General features: G+C 40.4%; 1 long non-coding RNA gene across 1 annotated transcript in view; it reads left to right on the top strand.

The window, feature by feature from the left end:
• The first annotated feature begins 652 nt into the window (after window positions 1-652).
• The window catches only part of LOC118241468 (uncharacterized), a 30,000-nt gene continuing 23,215 nt past the window's right edge, over window positions 653-7,437 (top strand). Inside the window, exon 1 of the long non-coding RNA XR_004776099.2 lies at window positions 653-780. This is a non-coding gene — a long non-coding RNA (uncharacterized LOC118241468). The remainder of the gene's footprint in view (window positions 781-7,437) is intronic.

Raw genomic sequence — 7,437 nt, 5'->3', positions numbered from 1 at the left:
TTTACCATATGCAACCTTTGTGTCCTGGCTTGAATAGGACAGTCTTTTTCAAGCCATCCTGTGTCACTAGAAGGTGCTGAATATTCGATCCTTTAAAACTGAAACTGACAATTTTGAGTAGTAATTTTTGCTGTGTTGCAAACCCTGTGTGTGTATATGGACGTGCGTGCATGTGCATGTTTTTTGTGCGTGCGTGCAAGCGTGTGTGTGCTCACGTGTACACACATTCTCTTTCTTGCTTGGCTACTTTTTGAGCTTGTGTGTGCATGCAAGGTATTGCATGTGTGCTTATGTGCATACGTGTTATAGAGTGGGGTTGTGGGGCAGGTTTTGGGGAGGTGGGGGATTAGGTCCGGGAAGGCACACGTCTGTGAGCTGGCCTGTGCGAAGGGCAGGGGGGAATTAATCACTGGGGGCTGGCTGGCAGGAGGTCACTGAATGGCTCCCTAGCATCTCTGTGGGTCATGCGTCTTGTGGCCACGGTTGCGTACACACACACACACACACACACACACACACACACACACACACACACACACACACACACACACACACACACACACACACACACACACACACACACATCTCACTACACCATTGACTGTCTTATTCCCCCTTCTGCTTTAGCGGTCCAAGAGGAGGCTAGCTCAACCTCACATACTTAAACACACACACACACAGGCACAGACCCACACACACACATACACAGACACACACACACACACTCGCTCACACTCAAACACACAGAGAATAGGGCGGTTGAGAGGACCGAAAACACTGGTAAATATTTCTGAATGTCTGTCATTTTGTCCGTCTCGTCAGTCAATTGCAACCATGCTGCATGAATCCTCATATTCTTATCACTCTCCTGTCTCATTCCTATCATGATTTGCAGTGCGGGTGATTTTTTAAAGTTTATGCATTATTATTCCATCCTAGGTTACCTCAGTCAGTACTGTGACATGATGTGGGAGTGCTGGCTAGTAATTCCACGGACTTGTAATTCTGTGCTGTTCCTGATGAGGGATGTCTTGTTCTTGTTCGCTATTCCGCTCTCGAGGGGCACCAAGCTGCCCATTGTAATATACAGGAGACGAGCGCGCTTTAAAGAGACGCCTCGGTTTTTTCCCCCTTCGGCTTAATCCTGCCGCGTTAATTCTCTTTCTTTTATACGTGCGACGCTGTCATGCGGGCTGACGTTTAAGGTGTGCAAATTTACGGTGGGCAGTCTTTTTTTTTTATCAGCCGAGGAGATCCATCATCTTTAATCACGCGCGGGGCAGGATTACTTCATCACGCTCTGCTATTGGTCAGGCAGGAGAGGGCTCGCATTTGCATGAGGAGAAGAGTGATGCGTCAGACAAATGCCGTCAAATGATCATTAAGAAATGTAATTTGCAATCGGGGGATCCGTTGACGTGATGGTGCTCGTTTGGGGCAGTGATGTGTTTAAATCTCCGGCAGTAGGCAGAATTTTTTTTTTTCTTCCCTTCGAGTGATGGGGGTTCTGCATAGTAATAACCCCGGCTTCCTTTCTCTGCGCGCGCGGCTTTAACAAACACAGTGCCAGTCAGCTGATTGCACTGCCGCTGTCTACACGCGCGTTTTCAGCGCTCCTCATGCTTGTCTTGACTGTGCCGCTGCACTCTCTCTCTTGGCTACCTGACAAGGAAGCAAACTGTTAAGATGCTGAATTCTGATTTTTGCGGTTTTCAATAGGATTGACCATGGCTGATGCTGCTAAAAAATATATATATATATATACACACACACACACACACACACACACACACACACACACACACTTTGCTAAAGTGCTAGAAAAAGAAAAATGTAAAAAAAGGAAAAATGTAAAAAGAAAGATTATATATATATATATATATATATATATATATATATATATATATATATATATATATATATATATATGATATTAATAAGTACAAATATTATTAAAAGAAAAAAATTATAGTCTGAATTATATTGTTATAATAAACATATTAATTTGGACTCTACAATATATTGCTTATTAATTAGATTGGTCTCACAATATTGGCATTTGGAGGTTTTTTTGCATGTGATGTGAGCTTCACCAGTCACCAGTCATTCTAGATAAGCATTAGCTGGGAGTAATCTGGGGGTATTCACACAATCCAGAAAATGTAAATCATTTTGATCAAAATAATGCATGCCAATCTTTGACTGTGTCACACCAAGGATTTGCAACTTTGTTTTAAATATGTCTATACAATAAGTTGTCAGAATTGTAATATGTAGCAATATTATCACAACATATTTTGTTCATATTGTGCAGACCTATTGAGAATGTATTTTGCTACACATTCATTTTTAAGCCTTTATTATTAAAACATGGGTGACCATAGCAGACATTCCACATTCCATTACATATTGTATTTGTATATAGGTGTGCTGATCAAAATGTTATATATGTGTACATTTCATTCTGTTTCACTCCTTTCACAGGAACATCTGGTTTTGTTTTTGCATGAGCCAAAAATTCAAGAAGTGTCTTTGTGTAGTCAAATTGAGGGACATTTGCAAATTGGCTGAGTGAAAACAGATGGCATGAAAATACACAAAATAACTATTTGATATCAGTCAGGAATTTGAAATATTTGGTGTAAACTAGTTTTCAGTAAAAGCAATATCATGGAACATGTATAAATGAAATGTTTCATATGTTTAGAGAAAACAGAATTAATATAACAGAAATAAACTTAAAAACTAATAAAATACATGTTTGATATCAAGAAATATGAAAGTATTATATGATCAAGAAATATAGCATCTTTGTTTGAATGGACTCCATTCTTTCTGGGGGATTATGAGATGGGTGTTCCACAAGCTTTTTAAACAGTTTAAAAATGAAACATTTTTCTTCATTTGAGAGAGAGTGAAAGAGAGAGAGAGCGAGAGTAACAGATAGAGAGAGAGAGAGAAAGAGAGAGAGGGTAAGCAAGAGAGAGAGAGAAACCGAGAGAGTGAGAGTAACAGATAGAGAGAGAGAGAAAGAGAGAGAGTAAGCAAGAGAGAGAGAGAGAAAGAGAGACGAGAGTAACAGATAGAGAGAGAAAGAGAGAGAAAAGCAGTGTAAGCCTCTCTGTGGCTTTGATGCCCAGCTGCATGCTGTAATATGAGGCGCTTAGGTAAAAAGGAAAGAGGAAAGAAAAGCAGTCTCTCTCTCTCTCTCTCTCTCTCTCTCTCTCTGTCTCTCTCTCTCTCTCTCTCTCTCTCTCTCTCTCTCTCAGTCTCTCTCTACCCCCCCTCTCAGTCTCACTCTCTCTCTCTCCCAGTCTCTCTCTACCCCCTCTCTCTCCCAGTCTCTCTCTCTCTCTCTCTCTCTCTCTCTCTCTGTCTCTCTCTCTCTCTCTCTCTCTCTCTCTCTCTCTCTCTCTCTCTCCCAGTCTCTCTCTACACCTCTCTCTCTCTCTCTCTCTCTCTCTCTCTCTCTCAGTCTCTCTCTACCCCCCTCTCAGTCTCACTCTCTCTCTCCCAGTCTCTCTCTACCTCTCTCTCTCTCTCTCTCTCTCTCTCTCTCTCCCAGTCTCTCTCTACACCTCTCTCTCTCTCCCTCTCTCCCAGTCTCTCTCTCTCCCTCTCAGTCTCTCTCTACCCCCCCTCTCAGTCTTACTCTCTCTCTCTCCCAGTCTCTCTCTACCCCCTCTCTCTCCCAGTCTCTCTCTCTCTCTCTCTCTCTCTCTCTCTCTCTCTCTCTCTCTCTCTCTCCCAGTCTCTCTCTACCCCCCCCTCTCTCTCTCTCTACCCCTCTCTCTCTCCCAGTCTCTCTCTACCTCTCTCTCTCTCTCTCTCTCTCTCCCAGTCTCTCTCTCTCTCTCTCTCTCTCTCTCTCTCTCTCTCTCCCAGTCTCTCTCTCTCTCTCTCTCTCTCTCTCTCTCTCTCTCTCTCTCCCAGTCTCTCTCTCTCTCTCTCTCATCCCCCCTCCTTTCCTTGTCTCCCTCTCTGGCTGACATGCGGCTAATGAAAGCAGGGTGTGGGCTTCCTTCAGTGTCTTTCATACACTTTAATAAAAGGTGCAGCAGACATTTGGACTGCCCCCTCCCACCCTGTCATCCCCCACTGAATGCGCTCTAAACGTGTGTGTGAATATGGAAATTCAAAACACCTAACTACAGGGGCTTAAGTGTAATCATGAAGTCAGGGTGGAGGGATGTATTTGCAGCTAACTGCCCATTTCTGGAATAATCCTTTGATTATTCTTCAAATATTACTACACCCTTCATTCGAAGACTGTTTCCATATGATGTGGGCAGCATTGTTTATTTGGACTTACTTTAGCATTTGGGTTTCAAAGTCAACATTTGTAGTTAATATGTAGTCCTCATTGCAACTGTTTCATGAGTTTTGTTGATGACCATATATCTATCTGTTTTAATGTTGCTTGACTTTTGTGTTTGGTCATCCTTATTTTACAAGACTGTCATTTTTAAAATCTGGACAAACTGCCTTTATTTCTAGTGAACAGGTCTTGGTTGTTCTCCTATTTTAGCTGTGTGAATAGGAAGCTCTCATTGGTTCCAGCTTTGCCATACCAGGAAATTGTTGATGATCTGTTTTGTCCATAATGTGCAAGTCATGTATGTGAAGCTTGTGCCTAGAGGAATGTATTACTTAACATGCAGGCCATTTGCATGCTACCTCGTATGTTTTGGATTTGCGAGGCTATTATTTGACATTTTCATTAGCCAATAGGTGGCAGTGTTTCACCAAGCATTCGTTCAGTCTGAAACACTCCAGTGGCTGGAAATTGTAAAAATGAGGCATAGTATGAACTATTGTTGAGCAGTTGTTTTGAGACGGGAAATTGTAAACAAGACATTCTTTATGTCCATTTATAGAATACATGAAAGTGACAATATTGTGTGCTTCTTGAACTATTTGCATTATCATGAAGTGGATTTATGACTTAAAACCATAACTATTCATTGTGATGAGCGCATATAAAATAGAATTTCAGCCCCCTCACACCATACAAAGTAAGAACATTCAAAAATGTATTCTTACCCTGGCCTTTTTGAAAATATATCTGCTCATCTGCAAATCTGCTTATTGTATTATTGTATTAAGAAATGTTAGAATATAAGAAAATCATTTTTAAAAATCCAAGAAAAGAATCATTGAATTGCTTGTTATAAAATGGAACATGATTAAAATCTCACTGAGGCTTCTCCCCATTCTTTCTTTCTTCTTCTTCTTTTGGTCTACACTATCCTCATCAAATCCATTTCTAATTTTTATGGATTTTTGTTTCAATTGTACAAGTGCTGACCCCTAAATGTAACATATAATATTCTAAATATCTAGATTAAGTATTCTTTAATCTTTGCTGAAGCATGTGAAATCATTTCAGCAATCAAATGCAAGTCCACAGAGCCCACTGATTGCAGTTTAAGGCTTGGAGGCTTGGAGATTGTTAAGACTGTGCGTGTGCGTGTGTGTGTGTGTGTGTGTGTGTGTGTGTGTGAGTGAGTGTGTGTGTGTTGTGTGTTTGTTTCTATCTATCTATCTATCTATCTATCTATCTATCTATCTATCTATCTATCTATCTATCTATCTATCTATCTGAGAGATCAGAATAAGATCAAAAATTAAATTAAAATACCAAAAAGGTGACTTTCTGTGGTCAATTCAGATGGTGAAAGAGGGAGATTAAAGAGCTGGCTTTAGGATAGATTAATAGGCCGCATGCAGAGACAAAAGATCTGAGGGTTGCATTAAAAACATGCTAAATGAACACACACTTTACTCAGCCTCATTTCCATAATACCAAAACACTTGCACTTAAAATACTTGACGAGACTCCATAGGTAGGCTTTTGAATCAGGCAGATGAATTCTGCCACAGCCTCCAGAGGAGTCCGAGGGAATCAAGGCCTCTCTGCTCTTTTTATATATGTAACCTTTTGCATTGTGTTTGAACTCAAAACAGCTGTGTTCTGAGAGTCAGAGTTGGTTTGTAGTCACACAGAAGGCAGACAACGCGCATGCTCCTGACACACACACACACACACACACACACACACACACACACACACACACACACACACACACACACACACACACACACACACACACACACCCATACATCCACATGCTCTCTCAGATCCATTGTACGTGACTGAATTAATGGTATGCTCTTTATCTTTTGTTGTCTCATGGCTTCTGCATCTGATGTCCAGTTGAGTGTAACGTAGTCATAAACAACAGCAGCTTAAAATAAAAGTAAAACTTTCCATATCATAGAAGCTCAATCTGTAGTCATTGCAAACAGATCACATCACAAGTTTTAATACATGTGACTATTCTTAGTTTCATCAAGTTAATTCTATGCCTCGCATGTTATTTTCTGCCAGTTACTTCAACTTGGCATGTTCTGGTGTGCTCTGGGCTCACCAGTGTTGGGAGGGTATAGCGTGGAACTCACAGCGGTTCTCTCGCGGTGAGCAACGCCATGGTTAGGCCAGACAGCCACTTTCTAAAGCCACTGATAAGCGACAGCCTGATGCTGAACAGTGCAAATTGGAAGTGAAGATTGCCTTTCCTTTAGACTTTATCTTAAAGCAGTAAAACAAGAGGCTGGGACTACAACTGCAAGTATTGATTTTGCAATTTCAGCAAATTAAGAACAAGACAGGAAACCCATTAAACCTTTCAGGGATGGCCACTGGTACTTTTTTGGCGATGCAGAGGTTGACATTGAAATCAGACCCCTGGTCTGGTTAGGGCTACCACCTGACTGTCAACTGTCCTCAGATTATTCAGATGAATAGAAAAGCTGTCCATCCATAAATATGGATGCTCGCATTATTCTCGTCCCCGAATAAGCATTATAATATATCACCCCGAATTCACAGTATATTACTGATGTATAACACTACCTAGTTCACACATGTGGCTGTAGGCTCATAATGTAGTAATAAAAAGAGGAGGCCATCTAGGCTGTAATATCATCTGTGGCAATATAAAGAATAATGAAGGAATAAGGAGTCATATAAGGCTGATCAAGCTATATGATTGAATTTGGGATTCTAATAGGAAATAATGGGGTCTTTTGAAATGATATGTATATGTGTAATATATGTTCCTAAAGTATGACTTGCTGTACATATTGATGGATAATAAATAAAACAAAAGCATAGTCTCCTATGGCCCAATCAAACTTAGCACAAGCCAATCAGTGTGATATATTTTTCTAAATCAGTATATATTATTCCATGTGCACCATGACAAATGATATGCGTTCCAATTTGTGTTCTTAAATTGTTTATCGAAAAGAATGGAAAACAGTAGATATGATTATTATCCATAATACTACACCTGCTTAATTTTTGCTGCAAACTCTTTATTGTTATTCATATCAATGATTCAAATATTTAGGGAATGCTATTTAGTGACAGAT

The sequence above is a fragment of the Electrophorus electricus genome, chromosome 1 (genome assembly GCF_041902795.1).
Source record: "Electrophorus electricus isolate QZ-2024a chromosome 1, ASM4190279v1, whole genome shotgun sequence".
Classification (NCBI taxonomy): domain Eukaryota; kingdom Metazoa; phylum Chordata; class Actinopteri; order Gymnotiformes; family Gymnotidae; genus Electrophorus; species Electrophorus electricus.
Note: the sequence above shows the minus strand (reverse complement) of the source record. Positions and strands in the feature narration are given on the sequence as shown.